We start from the raw sequence: 18,788 nt of genomic DNA, 5'->3' as shown, positions 1-18,788 counted from the left end.
TGCATCATGGACAGCATTCCAGCTAGTTACATCACCATCTGGAATGGAGAAGCCACTGCATAGGATCAGAAAAAACTACAGAAAGTTGCAAACTCATCTAGCTCCATCATGGCCATCATCGAGGACACCTTCAAAAGGCAATGCCTGAAGAAGGCAGCATCCATCATTAAGGACCTCCATCACCCAGGACCCTCATCTCGTTGCTGCCATCAAGGAGGAGGTACAGGAGCCTGGAGACACACTCAACATTTCAGGAATAGCTTCTTCCTCTCCACCATCAGATTTCTGAATGGACAGTGATCCCATGAAAACCACCTCAGTATTTTCCTCTCTTTTTGCACTACTTACTTATTTAAACTTTTTTACACGTATTTATTGTAATTTATAGTTTCTATTATTATGTATTGCAATGAACTGCTGCTGGAAAACAATAAATTTCATCACATTTGCCAGTGATATTAAACCTGATTCTGGTTCCAAGTGCCAACATTGTTGGCTCAGTTAGAATATCGCATGGGCTCTGGGGAAGTTCTGATTTAAGGCAGGATACTAGAGCTGTTACTGAGTTCTGTGAAGATATCAATATTTAAAGTAAATTTATTATCAAAGTACTTGCATGTCACTGTATTCTACCTAAGAATAGTAATACATGCTATATTACACTATTTTTGCAAGCATTTACAGGAATAAAGAAATACAATAGAATTTAGTGCAAAGCTATATACATAAACGGACAAAGATCGACAAACACCAATGTGCCATGTACAGAAAGAAGACAAACTGTGCAAATTAAAAAAAAATATTGATCAATACTAGAAACTACAGGGTATAGTTAGAAAACTGTATTTTGTATTACTGTTACATAGGTTAAGGAGAAATCAATTACAACTGTGGAGAAGTGGTGAGATAGTTTCCACTAATTGTCAAACCTCTAGAGAATATGTAGGTTCAAAGCAATTAATGCAAGGAAAAGGATTTAGCAGAATCTATGTTTTAATGTAGGGAATTCTTTTTCTCAAGTGGGCAAAGCTTTTACCCTTCATTTTCAAATGGAATTTGATCAGAATTTACAGTAGATCAGTAGAATGATGGAAATAGATTCTTTACACTAAAAATGTTTAGCTAGGAGACTCACAATGAGTTACTGTTGGCTTCTGATATATTTGAATTAGGTGCATCACACATTTTATTTTTTTGAAGGAAATTGAGAGTCAAGGTTAAATTCATAGCTCTGCCTGTCTAGGCTACAGGTCATGCCATTCAAAACTTAGCTGAAGGAGGCCATGTGGAATCAGAAAATGCAAGAACTCCTCGGCATATCACATGCATTCCGTGGAGAGATTATCAGAGTTAACACTTTAAGTCAATGGCATTATGTTGTGTAATATACGTAAATGGAAAAAAGTCTATAGATTTAAAAAAACAAAAAAGTTAAATGCTCTTGAACAGAATATTAAACACTATGGTTCTCTTATCCCAAAGCCGCCGATATAGATTCTCAAGCAGCACAGAATTTCAATGAGAAATGTTTTGGGTTTTTGAAAATTAAATTAAAATGAATTTGTGTACTACACTTGCATATCTGCTACAGTGAAGCTACTTACATCAGTTATCATTATCTGTCTAAAGATTAATATTCACTGCTTGATGTCACAAACAAGGTAGGAAAATATGAGTGCAAGGTTAAATGGTTGTGAATAAGACTGACATTTAATAAATAGTCTAGGCATTCAATTGCTTTTGTTAGCACAAGTTGTGAATAAAGGACTAGGTTTGCTACATTTTTTATCAATAAAAGACAGTCAACATTTTTCTTTCACGTTGAGCAGGCTTGCAAGCAGTAAGATGGTACAACAAAACAATTTATCTACAGATATTTGATGCATAGAGAGTATTAGTCTGTATCCATTGTAAATATATTGGTTATTCAATATGCATATTTTGCACTGGATTGATGCTGATATAGTGTGTGTTTATGGGCAGTCAGTTTAACCTAACACTTTCAATGCGAATGCTGTTAAAGCCCTTAGATCTATTGATCTCAGCGATACACCCTGTTTGATGAAGTGATGTCTGAGAGTACTACACATCAGAAGTAAATAAGTGCCTTTTTTGTAGTGATTCCTTAAAAGAATACGATTAATTTACAATTGTTGTGGTGGCTGTAGCTGGTTTGCCATTTCTTTCTATTTTACACAAAGGTAAGTGGAAGTTGAGGGTTTATTAAAAACCAGAGAGACTCTTGATTACCAAGCAGTTGCTGCAAACTGCACTCTCCATATAAATCTGTGAATACATCATTGTTTAAAACTGACTTTAACTGACTGGTCCAGTGAGGAGGTGAAGCGGACAAACCAAAGGTGTAGTCCACAGCCTATCACCAAGGTAACTAATCTCAGCAATGTCATATCAGAGGCGGTGACCTCTGATTAAGAAAGGTACTAAAATAAGAGAACTTCTTTATGTAATGCCTTTGAAGTTGTCAGGGTGTCCCAAAGCCTGTACAGACAATGAACTATTGTAGGAGCCAAATTCTCCAAAACTCTGAACATAATGTATTGAACCTAGAACAACAGAGCACAGGAACAGGTCTTTCAGCATGCCATATGTGGACCAAACTCTATGGCAAACTAAACTAAATCTCTTCTGTCTGTATGTGATCCTAATCCCTCCACCGGTCTTTAACAGTCTCTTATATTCCTCTTTTGCATCCGATTCCAATCATACACTATTCTATATTTTTTTCTTGTTGGCCCCACTCCCCAACTTTCTGTCAGCTTCTGAGGAGCATCACTGAAGTTTGACGACAGGCAATCTGGGGCAATTGGCTGAATGTATGAGATTTAAGGAGGATTTGAGAGGAGGAGAGGTGCTCAGCGAGAGAATGTTAGAGCTTAGGGCTCGTGCACCTCCAGTGGTGGAGCAACTAAAATTGACATTGATCCAGATGCCAGGAATACAGGGGACAGTTTTAGGCTGGAGAAGTACTGTATATTTTAGTGACGTTACCGAAAGCAGTTTTCTCAGATAAGACATCAAAGAGAACTGTTGATGCTCAAAATATCACAAACAATATTTCAACATTCACCCAAGAGAGCTTTGATTCCAGGGTTGCATTCATAGATTCTTGGAGAAGGAGCACAGAGAACCAGAGTACAGTAGGGGATTTCCAAGAATAGTAGGTCCCTTGGGCTTAAATATGTTACCAATAGTAATGATCGTATTTACATTTGAAACTATAAGTCACCTTTGAAACCCTGATTACCGTAGAGATTTGCATATTATTGTTTTGTTAGTGCGGTCAGTTTGAAGTCTAATCCAGGAGTTAGCTGCTCTGCAGTTCTTTGTTCAAATGTCTGGAGCAGGAGCTGAAATACCAAACTTCTGTCTTCTGTTTTCTATCTAATGATAAGAAAAGCAGGATTCATGTCAAAATACTTTCACTCCCTGTTGAAAGAGTCGGAATATACAATGCCATAAAAGTTGGACTAACAATTAATTTTTGATGATTGTGTTCATCAGAGAGAGGCTAGCAATCACTAAATGGCAAAGAGTTGGAAAAGGGTGTAATCTGAGGAGGACTGGGTAAGCAAAGGGGCAAGTGGCAAAGTGAATGCTGGAAGAACTCAGCGGCTCAAATGGGCAAAAGATGCAAGTTGACGTTTCGAGTTGGGTCTGCATCAGGACAGGATGGTACAGGAATGATTGCAGTGGGTATGTTCAGGTAGGTAATAGCTGGAACAAGATGAGTGGAGAATGATGGCAAGGGAACCAGGTGGAGGGTGGGAATGTGAAGCATAAACAGAGAGAAGAAAACTAGGTAACCAAGTAACTGTGTGTGGGAGGGAAGCAGCAGAGGTGTGGGTTCCCTGACACAGGGAAAGTCAATATTCATACCATTGGATGTAAGCTAGCCAAGCAGAAGATCAGAATCAGGCTTAACATCACTGGCATATGTCGTGAAATTTGTTTTTTTTTGCAGCAGCAGTACAGTGCAATAGCATAAATTACACCAAGAAATATATATTAAAATTAAATTAAAATAAGAAATGCAAAAAGAGATCAAAAATAGTGAGGTAGTGCTCATGGAAGAGCACTGACTTTCTAATTTTATCCTCTCATATCAATGTACGCAGCTCTATTTCTCTCTAATGTATTCCAACTTTTATCATTTCTAATCCATTTGACAATTTCTTAGAAGCTTCTTTTATTCTGATTACAATAACTTTTTAAACAAGCTCAGAGCAAGCTCCAGGTTTTCAATACAGCTGATGAAAGTCACACATGAAGCATTGTTTTGAGAGGACCTGGATTTATATCTAAAAACTCTCCAGGTGAAAGGAAAGAGGGGTCTCGAGGAACTTTTAGGATATTATGGGACCTACGCCACTTAATGCAAATCCATAATAAACAATGAATACCATTAAAGGATTTTGAGCCAGATAGGTTTTAGCTCCAATTTTCTCATGAGATTAAGGCCTGGAAATTCTTTGTGCAAACAAAGATTTTCTTCAATGCTGCACTGATTTCCGATGCTTCAAGCAGTCTAGCTACAGATTCTACCCTTGTTCCTTCGCAGCCTCATTTCTCTTCCAATATATAGCGTGACTTTTTTCCTTATATTTAGTGACAATACAATGATTAAACTGATTCCTCCCAATAACTCCAAATCAATGCCATTTAGGCTATTTCAAGCTTTGCTCTGATCCGTTAGCATTGCAGCAGGTCAAGCTGCACCTGTGGAGGTAATAGGATGGTTGATGTTTTCGGTACAGACCTCGTAGATGATCATCTGCTTGTGAAGGTCCCCAACTCTGCAGAATTACCATGTGCAAAAGAGAGACAATAGTTGAGTAGCATCTGAAAGATGAGGAAAGAGAACAGAATGCTGTACAAAAGACCGTGACCATAGCAAGAATACACTGAGCACTTCGCCCACATTGACTTTGACTGGAGCTGTGTCTTCAATAAGGTTTTGCTTTCTAGGTGTTGTGCTCAATCCAAAGGACAGGGTGAATGTGACTCATTTGAATGAAATTGGTATTGAAGGTTAGGGGTTGGGCAGGGAAAGGGGTGTTACTTGTGGTTCCACTTGAAAGCTTTAAATCCATGGGAGAAATAATGGATTAGATTTTTGTTATAGGCTTTCTAGTCTTCTAAATTTGTAGCAAATGAGAAGAGCTTGATGGAGGTTTTACTTTGCATCTTATTGAAAAACTGTAAAAACAATGAGAACAAATGATTGTTAATTTGATATTACCATGTGCTCTACTATTATGTAACCTGTATTGTCCTATGTATTCAACTTCAAATAAATTTGATTAGTTGTTTAGCTTCTTTAGTAAAAAGTATTTTAATATTTGATTGACTTAAGACTTGGTAGGAATTCTGTATAATTTGTAATTTACTATAATCATGGCAAATTATTAAATCTAGACTTACTTATCTCTGTTAGACACAAAACTCAGGTTGTACAGCATATGGTTCGATTATAGCAACCAGCAGCTTTCTCATTCAAGTAGCCCATTGCACTTGAAGATCTTGAACTGGAAAATACAGGTTTTATTTTAATTAATCAAAAGTTCAATGATATTATGGTAAAATAAGCTTTGTGTTAGAGGTGGTTTCTGTAATAAAGAAGGAATATCACAGCTTTCTGAGGTCTGTCTTTTTTAAATCATATGAGAAGCTGTGCACTTGAGCATAATTTACTTTAGGAACAGAATCATCTGGGAAAGCAATTAATTTGAGGACATACAGACAGGTGGAAATTAAGAAGAATATTAAAAGTGTTTCCTTTATGTATGGCACAGAGTTCTTTCAGTAACTTAATATTTTATGATTTGCTTTATACATTCTCCATCAAAAATGTCACAGAAAGTATTGGGTGGTGAAAGCATTATTCATTCCAACCCAGACTGCTCACAATTGATTTGGCTTGACTGATGCCGTTTCTTTATTTTTGGAACAAATTTTCTGTATTCATTGCAGGTAATAAAGGTTGAATTGAGAGGTTTAAGAAAATCCTTGTTGATCCCACTACATTAGCTGCAAAGATAACGGATCAGAGCAAAGTTTGAAATGGCCTAAATTGCATTGATTTGGAGTTATTGGGGAGAATTGGTTTAACTCTTTTATTGCCACTAAGTATAAGGAAAAAAAATCAAAAGCTGTATATTTGAAGACAAGTGAGTCTAAAATGTCACTCTTTTGGTATGACTGCTGAAGAACTGGCCTTCTACAAGCGAACTCCAAAATATCTCTCAAAATTAACAACATTTGGAAAGATGGGGAAAAATTTATAACAGTGAAAGTGAATTAGGGAAGTTGGTGAAATAATCAATATTTGAGTGGGGAGCATCAAGAGTGTATACAACAAATAATTGAAAAGGTTAAAAAAACGTCCTGTTATTGATCATTCTCAAAAAAAGGCCAATCAATGTTAATCTGCAAATATAGATCACAGGCAAGGCCCTATCAAATATTGCATGCAGGTTTTGCATTTTGGATTTATCTTTAATCTAATCTTGGCAAAATTAATGGGATAAGGATGGTTGTCATTCTCAAGAATGTTTTTTAAGCTCTTGATTAAACTTAATGTCTGTTTTCTACCAGGTAATTTGTACAAAATTACATTCCCTACCTTCCTAGTCACATTGTTGCACTGGGTAAAGCTCAGAAGAGCAGCAACACAGATATGAACTCACTTGTAAAAAGAAACTAAACGGAGCTGGAAGTAAACTATTGGAAGAACTCAGCAGGTCAATCAGCATCTGTGGAGATAATGAGATGGTTAATGTTTCAGGAAGAGGCCTTGCATCAGGATCAACCCTCACCCTTGATGCAGGGTCTCTACCTGAAATATCAACTATCTGTTCACTTCCACCGATTGCTGCTCATCCTGCTCAGTTCCTTCAGACATTTCTTGTTTGCTCCAGATTGTAGCATCTGCATTCTCTGGTCTCTGAAGGAGTAAAAGTTGTATATATTGGAGGGAAAGAACATTTGGCAGGATATGTAATTTCTGTTTTGCAAAATTTGGCAAGGTATGAATAATACAGATTTTGGCTGTTTGATTTGCATAGAACTCCGTTGTACTTGATAATTACCTGTGAAAATTAGTTTGAAGTTTAAAAGCCTAGGTATACATCAAACTATCTTTTAAAATGTATTAGAAATCAAATTGTATTCAAAAGCTTTATGGCAAGAGCTGAAAAAATGGAGGTTTACAGATATTCTCAAATTTTACTGAATCAAAGTGTTGTAAGGTTTAGAGGGAAACCCAGTCTAAAAATTGTTGACATAGTGTGTGAAGTAAGAGTTTATTGGGCTCTATGCTTCATTGTTATTTTGTGGTTCTGTAACTCATAGGTGCCCAGGCATACTTCATCTGTATCAATAACATTATGGGTAAATACCCATTTCTCAATGGGCAAGGAGTGGCTACCTTCCCAGGCAGACTGGAAAGGCAGAGTACTGAGATATCGGGCGAGGGTGGATCACTCAGGAGCCTGGGTCCTAATGCAAGGTATGATCCGCTGTCTGGACAACTTAATCGCCGGCCCAGATAGACTTAGGGCACCTCTTTCCACAATGCTGAGACAGCTGCTTCTGCTTCGTGTCTGCGAACTTTGTGGTGATTTGTTCCACTAACATGCTGAACTGAGTATTGAGGCTTTGGGCCTACTCCAGGCTGTTCAAGGGACTTGGATCTGGGGACTCAATTTGGTTCAGAATGCTGTTCTTGCCCACTTCTATTGTTTGCATGATGTATTTTTCTTCTTTTTCTCTGTGCACATTGGGGGCTGTTCTTTGTTTTAATAAGGTTCTTTTGGATTTCTTGTTATACAGCTGGCTGTAAGGAAACAAATCTCAAGGTTGTATAATTTATATGTTCTTTGTTCTTTGAGTCAATAGTGGGTCTGCTAATATAGGGAATGTGACAATCAAGTTTGTGTTTTTGCATCCAAGTTCAGTTATCAGAAAATGAGAGTTACTCTAAACTAAATGTGCAAAGTTTATTTGAAATATTAAAGGGACTGCAGTGTGCTTATTCCTCAACTCTGTTGGACCAGGAATAGGCTATTTGTTCTCTTTGTGGCTACTCTACCATTCAATTAGATGACAGCTGATCTTTAGCATCAATGCAGCACCAATTCCAATTTTTGGTAATGTACAGCAACATGACTTTCAGCCCAACTCATCCTTGCCAACCAAGTCATCTACTCGATCTAGTCCCATTTCTCTGACTCACACCATGGTTGGACATTTCTACATTGTCAGTGAGATTTGCCCCTTGAACACATTGTATTCTGCATTCCAGTAACTCAGCAAGATTCTCTTTGATATGCAATCAAGCTGCCCTATTGACTTCAACATTATGAGTGGTTCATTCAGTACCATTCAGTACACCAGCATATGCTGTGTCCACCTTATGGGCATTACTCTAATGGAAGTTGTCGTCAGATTTGAAGTTGCTTCCTATTTTCACAGTTTGATTTTTATCATGGGAATCTCATTAATCTGATTAGTATCAACGGGAAAATGTTTCAAAAGCAAGACTAATACATTAAACCAACTAATAACTAGTATGCAATGATCATCAAAAGCCTTAATGTTCTATATATGTTCAGCTCACAAAGGTTCTTAAGATCACTTTGGAATACAGAAGAATGACTAAAAATGTAGATCCTAAGAAGACTTGACAGGGTAGATGTTGAGATGTTTCCATAAACAAGGGGACATTCAAAATAAAGGGCCAGACATATAAAACTGAGGTGCATAGAAATATCTTCTGTGAGTGAATCACTTGAACTCTCTTTCCCTGAAAATACTGGAAACTGAATCACTGGATATTTAAATATTTGAAAGAGGAATTGGGGATTAGCAAAATCTGGCACAGAAGTGGTTTTGATGCTAGCACTGATCAGCCATATCAAATTGAATGGTGGGGCAGACTAGAGAAGCTGGCTTGTTTTCTTGTGCTTTTGCAGTGAATTCTCGAAAATCCTCACCTGGTTTGTTTTCCTAGTCTGGATCAGCAATCTGACTCATCTCAAAGACTCCTATTGTTGACTTGTCATTGGACAATGAAAATACCCAGTTCAAAGCCGGGTTATGTACTCAATATTCAGAAAGAGGAAGAATTTTGTAAAAACAATATTGGGAAAGCAAGACAATTGGCATCATTTTTTTTTCATTATGATAACACCACACATTTAGAAATCACTGGAAATCCTTAAATCAGAAAAGAAAATCAATGTAAAATGCATGTATGTGGAGACAATACAAAGAAATTCGTAAGCCAAGTTTCTTATATTGAGTTGTTCTGGGTTTATTCTAATCACTTCAGCTTTACTCTTCTGTCCTTTAAATATTTTTAACATCCATATTTCCATATATACATATGTAGAAGTGGGTTTTTTTTGCCTTACCATTAGCAACAACAGCTGTCTACTGCAACAAGCATAACACAAGTATGTGCACAGTTTAAAACAAAATCTCTATAAGGAAACAGTCTGTCTCAAAAGGCAATGGTGCAGGTGCCAAAGCTCTTCAGTTGCTTTGCCATATTGCAATAGTGTGAGTGGCTGGAGTCCAATTCTTGAGTGATAGTCCTTGCCGCAGATGGTGCAGACATAAATCATGGGCTCAGATTATAAAATCTGTGCATTATCATCTCTTCAAATGCTTCCCCCTATTTGGTGTTTACTCTTTCATCTCTTTTCAGCCACTTCTGGTCAGCACTAGCTTCCTGGTGCAACAAAATCCAATATGGGCTGTTAGCCACTTCCAAACTCATTTCTCCATTGATGTTGAAAAGTTTAAAAAAAAATTCACTGAAGTTGAACCTACATCAGTTCAGAGGCCCTTGAAGATTTCCATATAAACTACCCTTTTGGTAAATGCCCTGTCCATCTAATGCTGAAGGTCTTTGGGGAACATGTTGGTCTTTCTATCAAGTTACAGCCTGAACAACAAGGTTGGCGTAGTGAGCTACACTCTCTGGGATAATTAGGCAGCAGTAAAACTGATGAAACCATTTTTTTTGACAATCTTACAGCATTGCTTTGCCATTTGTACTAAAAACGCCTTAGTTTTACTTCTGGATTATTTATTTTACACTGAATTTGAATGCTCATGGTGTGATTTGAAACCAATGGGCTGAAATATCTTAGCGTTTTGCTGGAAGACAGCTACTGACCAGGTCCTACCTCTAGAAGGTGAATTACACTATTGGGTGCTGGACACAGCTTAAACATCCTAAACCGAAGAGCCAGATACACAGCCTATCCAATTCCCTCAGCTTTACACTAGCTCACCCTCATTTTCTCCACTTCCCAGACATCTGTGCTCACCCCATCTTTCTGCCACATTAACAGTGATAGAGTTTCTCCTGTCCTTACCTCCCACTCTATGAACCTCCACATCGCTCTCTGCAACTTCTGGCTTCTCCAAAGGGATCCTACACCAATCCTATCTTTACCTCCCTCCCCACTAACTTTACGTCCCTCTCCACTAATCTCCCTTCTGATATTTCTTCCTGCAAGTGGCCAAAGTGCTACATCTGCCCACTTACTTTCTCCCTCACCTCCATTCAGGGCCCCAAAGAGTCCTTCCAGGTGAGGCAACACTTCGCCTGCGAAACTTCTGAGGTTGGCTACTGTGTCTAGTGCTCCTGATGCAGCCTCTGCTACATTGGTGAGACCTGCCATAAAATGAGGGACTGCTTCTTCAAGCACCTCTGCTGCATCCTCCAAATGTGGAACTTCCCGATGAGCAAATATGTGTTTTAGTCAAGGATATTATTTTTGGATATTTTATACAAACTACAAATCTCTTCATAAAGCTAATCTGGAATGTTATCACCTACATAAGAAATGCTTGTAGAATATTTGCCATCTTCAATATCTGCAATTGATGACAATTGGACAATGACAAGTTGGAATGGAGGAGCAGGACATGTATAGAAATTAATACATTGTTGCTTAGACTTGTAAATATAATTAGCAAGTCATCAACAACTTTCTTTGCATTCTATGCATTTGGCAAAATGCAGATTGGAAGATCAGAGTGGAAACTGGTGCCTGTGCAGTGAATTGGAGTGACATTTGCACTCCACTCGACTTAGCAGTTGAGTGCAGTGCCTTTTGGATCTCTGAGTCAAGCAATGCAGGGCAAAGACACTTTGACCTTACTTGCTGAAGTGATATTATTTGTAATCATTGGATGATTTTTTCTTTGTTTTTGCTTGTCCCGATTTCAATTACTGACCCGGGACAAAATGTGCTGAACTATGGGTTTGATGTTTGACAATCCATTAACCCCAGCTCCTTCCATATCAGATTTCTCTTGACTACTGAAGCTGTGGTAGGGAACTGGGTCAAGCAGATTCTGGAATTGGGAGCAAAAAAAAAAATTGCTGGAAGAACTCAGTGCACTAAGCAGCATCCGTGGATGCCAAAGGCAGGAGTTCATGCAGGGTTTAAAATGTTGATACTTCCCTTTTGCCTCCTCTGATGTTGATTGAACCTTTGAGTTCTTCCAGCAGTTTCTTTTTTGCTGTATATGAAATTGGGTCTTAGCAGAGGCAGGGCTGAATGATTCATTTGTGTTCCAATGTAGGTTTGCTTAGGGTCAAAACAGCCAGAGGGGATCTAATAATTTGGAAGCAAATGCATAAAATTTGCCAGTATTTTCTTAAAAGTTTGAAACTTTTGCAAAGGTTGTAATGAAAATTCAAAATTTTCTATGATTAAAGGCAAATCGTGGTGTAATTAGAATTTAAATGTGCTTTCACTTGTTCAAAATCTCTAATGGCAAATTTAAGATAATTTCAAGACTTCAAGAGTTTACTAGCAAAGCTCAGTTTGTAATCTCTTTGTTGGCCACCATCTGACTGAAGTAATTTATCTTTTTCAAAAAAGCAGCCCAAGGAGGGTGTATAATGTTTGCACTTTTAGGCTCTCATTGAAGGATTGACATAGTGTTACTATGGTATCATTCGTGTTATATTTTCAATTGGCCGACTCATAATGGTCCCACTAGTAACAGATTTACTGAGATAGACTCTCTAGTGGTTTTTTTTTGACATGCTACTCCAGTAAGTGGCAATGAAGCAGGCCTAATGGACCAAAGTGGGGTCTGCCAGAGCTAACGTTCCAGCTTATTGTGGTGGTTCTGACAGAAGGGCACTTCTATACTATCAAATGAGCCATTACTATAAGTGGCATTATTTTGATACTTTAGTGATAAATGACAATGGAGATCCCTACTGTTTTTGCGATAACACGGGAATTCCAAACAGTATGAAAAATTGCCGTTTACTGCTGCCCATTCTTTAGTGAATTCCTGTTTTAAAAACTGTAATACAATTGTCATCTGTAAGGCAAAGTTTCCATATTAAGTTTAAATTGCAAATCAAAGATTCTGTTTTGAAACTGAAGTGTATTCCTTCCTTCCCTTCCCCTATATATTGGTACCAGAATGTATGGTGATACTTGCAGGCTGCCCCCAGCCTACCCTTAGGTTGTACTGGTTGCTAACACAAATGATGCATTTCACCCCATTAATGTACATCTGATAATCGAATCTAATTCAGTACTTTAAGATACTAATTTTAAAATCTTAAAACTAAATTCGTATTGCAATAGAACTGGAATGTCAAAATGTTAAAAATCCATGCAATAGACACTTCAAATTAATTGCAATAATGATCTCAATTGCAGTAACAAAAACAACTAATTAACATTGACACCAAATGCACAAAATCACATATTAAAGGATGCAAGAAGCAAGATATCTCAGGGAGATGCAAGCAAGTTGGTTCCTGAATGGCTGATATCACAGTGATCAATTTCCCAAACATTAAATACTTGTGTATACAAAGAAAAATATAATTTGTCATCTCTTAATTCTATTCTTGAACACTAAGAAATCATACTTCAATCCGCCATGTGTGTGCCATTTGCTGTGTGTAACAAGTGACTGAAAGCAAAAAAGACATCAAGATTAAAAAATATTGTTCTCATTATACTTGTATAACTGGAATAGTTGGGGTTACATTCTTCATGTTCTGAAGCTTTATTTGACTGCCTTGGGGAATTATAGGTGAAAGGAAGTGTGGTTAATTGTGAATAACCAAATAGTTTTTGAGGTGTCTGGGAGATAAAAACAACCTTCATTGGTTTACTCTCTCTGATTTATGGTCTCTGATGTGTAATAAATATATAATTTGGCCTAATTAACATTTATAATAAATCTGAATTATTCATATGCTTAGCTGATTGCACAACTGCACCTCCTCTTTTGCTAAACTAAAAGATAATTCAACTAATTACTCTACATTGCAATGTCTGCTGTTTTTCAGTACTTGCTTACTATTAATTTAATTATTGTGCATTTGAATCACAAAATAGAATCAAATATTACCTCAGAAATATGCGTCCAAAAGTTGTCAATGAGAATGATACAATAAATACATTACTTCTACTTAGCGCTGTATTCTTCAGTTTTTTTTAATTGATATTAACTGAGCGGAAAATTAAGACCCCAAGACTTATTTTTGAACACTAATTAAACTTTGGGTAAGCAGTGTATTTTTATAAAGATCAAAGTTCAAAGTCAATTTATTATCGAAATACATATACTGTACACCCCATTAACTACCCTGAGATTAATACTGTGTGCATTTACAATGGAATCAATGAAACACCCAAGTGCAGACAGCAAACAACCAATGTGCAACCACAAAAACAATCATAATAATAAATAATATTGAGAACTGAAGTTGTAGAATTGTTGAAAGTGAGTCCAAAGGTTGCGGAAATGTTCACTGTTAAGGTAAGTGAAGTTATCCGCACTGTTTTAGAATTCTGATGGTTGACGGTTAACTGTAGGCTGTGCAACCTAAAGGTCCTGTACCTCTTCCCTGATTCTGGGAATTACTGGGGTGGGAGGGGAGATGGGGTGCTTAAAAAGATTTACAGGGAGATAGGAACCAGAGTGCCAGAACAGATAGTAAAAGGATGTGCGAGCAGATGTTGTTAAGACCTCAGGCAAAGTCAGGAATCAAAAGGTTGTACTAAGTGCAACTACTATCCTGATCTGCATAGATTTCAATGCAAGAAGTATTAAGGAAAGGCAGGTGTGCTCAGGGCATGGATCTACGCTTGGAGTTACAATATAGTAGCCATTAGTGAAATTTAGTAGCGGGATGGGTAGGACTGGAAGCTTCATATTCCAGTGTTCTGCTGTTTCAGACATGACAGAACAGAAGGGATGAAAGGAGGAGGGGTGGTGTTACTAGTCAAGGAAAATATAGCAGCGCTCAGTCACGACAGAGTGGAGAACTCATCTACTGAGGTATTATGGGTGGAACTGAGAAATAAGAAATGTACGACCACATTAATGGGGCTATATTATAGACCACCCAAGAGTCCAAGGGATTTAGAGGAACAAATTTGTAGAGAGATCGCAGACTGTTGCAAGAAACATAACATTGTGATAGTAGGTGATTTTAACTTTCCACATATAGAATGGGACTCCCATATTGTAAAGGGCCAGATAGGATAGGCTTTGTCAAATATGTTCAGGGAAGTTTTCTTAATCAGCACATAGAATTCCCAATGAGTGAGTGTGCAATACTTGATCTGCTATTAGGCAATGAGACAGGGCAGGTGACAGAAGCTTGGGAAACAAAGTAGGGGAACACTTTGCATCTGGTGATCCCAATGCCATTAGTTTCAAATTTAAAATGCAAAAAGACAGGTCTAGTCCGCAGGTTGAGATTCAAAAATTGGAGAGTGTCCAATTTTGATGGTATCAGAAAGGATCTGGCAAGTGTTGGATTGGGGCACTCTGGGCATGGTCTAGAAGGGCCAAAGGACCTGTTTCTGTGCTTTACTTTTCTGTAACTCTATGACTCTATAACTTTGATATTTTTCTTTGAGCATTTCATCTGACTGGTACATGGCACCTGACGTTAAATAGAATCTGAAAGCGAGAATGCCTTAGAAAACCAGCCACTCATGACTCACTTGAAATAAATCTACTTTAACACTTCATACTGAAATCAATTGTTGGTTAATATGTATAAATGCTGCAATTTTCATTTAGCCATCTGTGAGGCTTTCTGCAGATAAGTAATTTTTTACTGTCATTGGCTGACTTAAAGTGGTTTTTATAGATTGTATGATGATGTTATGATAAAAGTTTCTCAGTTTTCAATGTATACATTTGGTTGTGTCTGCTGTGGCTTGGCTGGTAGTGCACTTACTTCTGAGTCAGAAGCTGTGGGAGCAAGTCTCATTTCAGTAGCTTGAACGTAAATAGGCTATTCCATTACAGAAGGATTGCCACATTGTCAGAACTGTTTTTATCATAGGAGACATTAAACTGAAATTCTGCCTACTCTTTCAGTTGGTGATTCAAGACCCCTTGGCAGAGCACTGATGTTATCCCTAGTGTTCTGGCCACAATTTACTCCTCAGTCAGTTACTAAAAGCAGATTATCTATCTGAAGCACATTGCCATATATTGGAGCCTGCTGTTTGCAAATTGTTTTCCACATAACACTGATGACTTTATAAAAAGTACTTGATTGGATCCGAAGCATTTAAGCTTTTTCTCCTTTTTGATGTTGCTATTACTTTGCGTTCAGGTACTGAAATCCACAGGCAATGAGGAGGAAATTCATCCAGCAAGAAACAAATTATGGAGCGCAGATAATGGGGAACTAATGGTATGGCTAAGAAATCTAGGAACACAAGATGTTCTCTTGAGCTATGGCTACAAAGTAAAGTACACTAAAAATCACGGACAAGATGGCGCCAAACTGCAATATCCATTGAAGTCGTGCATGAGACTTGTGTGAGTCTCAATCAGAATATGGTGGGAATGCTGGATTGCGTGGCAATACTTGCAGGCTGCCCCCAACAGATCTTGGATTACGTTGAGTGTTCATGCAAATGATGTGTTGCACTGTATGTTTCAATGCACACATGGTAGATCAATGAATCTGAAAATATGGAATTAATCAGTTGTCATAGATTCTGAACAATGATTTGAAAATTTTCCACTTACTGGAACAAAATACTCATGGTTTTCAGGAATGGATGCAAAATTGATCCCCATTAATCTAAAGACATTTAAATTGCTGTTACACCCTGTCTTGCATTATAAAGTACAGGTGGCACTGAACAAGAAATCCAGGTAAGAGAAAAGTCATATGTAATAAACTTCCTTTCATCACAATGTATTTTTGCAAAGATAGCTGACACATTAAGAGAAGATGATGTATAATGTTCTCTATGAAGTTTGAACCATTTCTCAGCTGTGTCTACATGGGCTAGATATTGATAGGGGTTTTTAGTTCACAATACACCACACAAATGAATGAGACAGTCAGTCACTACCCTGTACAAATTGATGTTTTCCGGTGCTGCAGCTTCATTACAGTCACCCTTTTGACATTGAGAAAATGTGACATGAAACACAAGGCATTCGTGTCAAAAGGGCAGAAAAGGTGAGCATGAACAGGTAGTCTGTCTGACACCCAGTTCGTTCAGGTAACTGAGTATGTTTATTATTACACAAGCAGCCTTCACAGTCATTTGCAACTGATTACTACCGAATGGTAAACAGAATGGATAAATTGTATTGAGATAATTTCAAACTACTTTCAAAATGTACAGAGGCAATCCTTGAAATAGGGTACTGAAAGTTCCCAGTTCCCCACTGCTACATCATCAGATCACAAAGCCTCTTGAAGCTTTGGTGACGTGAGCACAGAAGTACCAAAACAGCAGCTCACAGCCAGCACCTAATTATGCACCAGTGATTACATGTGCTGAATCTGAAAGCACTGAGTTTCGAGAAACTCTGCCACAAAATTCCCATGGAACTAATACACTTAGGGGAAGCTACAGATATATGTAGTAACTAAAAACTCCATCCTTGCATGTGCTGAACACATCATCATAGTAAATGCACACCAAACTGTTCAAAAATTTGCTTCTATTGACTTTAGTGTCATCTAAGTGCCTGCTGAATTGCTTAAGTGGGCTCTTGACACCTCTATTTCAACCAAAAGTAAGATTTTGATTTAAGGCAGTTAAAGAACTTGTAGGAAATATTAGATATGGGAAATATCAGGTGAGCACAATTGTATTATTGACAGAAACATTGGGAGCATGTAACATAAAACAAATTTGTTTTGAAGATATGTTGCACTTTGCTTGTGCAGAAGGCTAAAGCCATTCTACTGTAAACAAAGGCACATATTTTGAGACTAGCTCGTGGAAAGGAAAATATGAGATGGATGTTATGACCCATAGTGTACTTGCCTCTGCCTCACAGTTCTCGAGATAACCACCAGCAATTTCTTGTTCGTGGGTCAGTTTATCTCTGACTTAGACATTTGACCATTGAAACGGAACTGTTGAAGATGAATTGATAATTGATAATGCATTTCTTCTCCAACTCTGATGCTGGATTCACCATTGATTCCAGCAGTGGAGCTCAGCCATGCTACTCTTTTCCATGTTTCAGTCATTCATGTGAACCCACTTACTTGAATGGGATCTCTGATGTCAAATGAAAAGGTAAATGCAGACTAATGGCTTTTTTCATCTTATTTCATTTCTGGAACTTTACTTTTTAAAGCTTAATCAAATTTATTTACGTATTTAGGACAACTTGAATTATTTTTGTGTCTCTGACTTGAAGTAGATTCACCAAGGCCTGATCTTTATTTGTATCATGAGAAGACTGTAGAATCCAAGCCTAATGAGGTTGATCAACTTTGAGCTGGTAAAAGTCAGCGTGCTTACTGAAAAAGTGCAGGGCTCGAATTAAATTGAGTATAATCTGGCCTATTCAACAATAGGGTTTATTAGAAATGAGCAACCAACACAATCAAAAGTCATTGGCTTGGATTTTATAAGTGGAACTACTGGGGAAGAAAAAGGCCAAATTTCATTACATTTTGAACACGAGATTCTGCAGATGCTGAAAATCCAGAGTATCACATACAAAATGCAGGAGGAACTCATCTGGTCAGGCAGCAGCTACGGAGAGAACATTACAGTTTGAAACATAACATAGAAATCTACAGCACATTACAAGCACTTTGGTCCACAATGTTGTGCCGACCATGTAACCTACTCTAGAGACTGCCCAGAATTTCCCTACTGCATAGCCCTCTATTTTTCTAAATTGGCAGATTTCTGGGCTATGCATGTGGGTGCTAAATCTGGAATTCCAGAGGTTGTTGATAGTGCTCTAATCTAAATTTGAGATACCGTATGGACTTTTCAACCTGATTTACTTAGAATGGGGAAGCATATGTGAGGTTTTTAGCTTTCAATTCAAAGGAAATTATTGCTTAAAATCCACTCTGCCTCTTAAAAACTGATTTTACAGATGTGGATTGCAGCTCTCTCATTAATATTTCAAAAAGCAATAGATTTCAATATTATTTAATAAGTTTCTACTTTAATTTATATTCTAATCTTTAATATCAGTTTAGACTTTATTTCCTCCTAGTTTTATTGTCTGTGAGAATTGATTGACTGCTTGGCTGGCATTATGAAATCATTGATTCTGAATGCCAGGTATCTGTAGAACTGATCCGGAATTGCTAAAACTGGGCCATTATATGTTCCTGCTGCAACAATACCCGGTCATCTGGCTTTCAATTTGTCATGACTCTCTTAACTTGCAAGTGAAGAAATTGATGTAGTCTTCATCCATGGTAATTATTAGGCAACAAAAGCTATCAATTTTCC

This window comes from Hypanus sabinus, chromosome 23 (genome assembly GCF_030144855.1).
Source record: "Hypanus sabinus isolate sHypSab1 chromosome 23, sHypSab1.hap1, whole genome shotgun sequence".
NCBI lineage: Eukaryota > Metazoa > Chordata > Chondrichthyes > Myliobatiformes > Dasyatidae > Hypanus > Hypanus sabinus.
Note: the sequence above shows the minus strand (reverse complement) of the source record.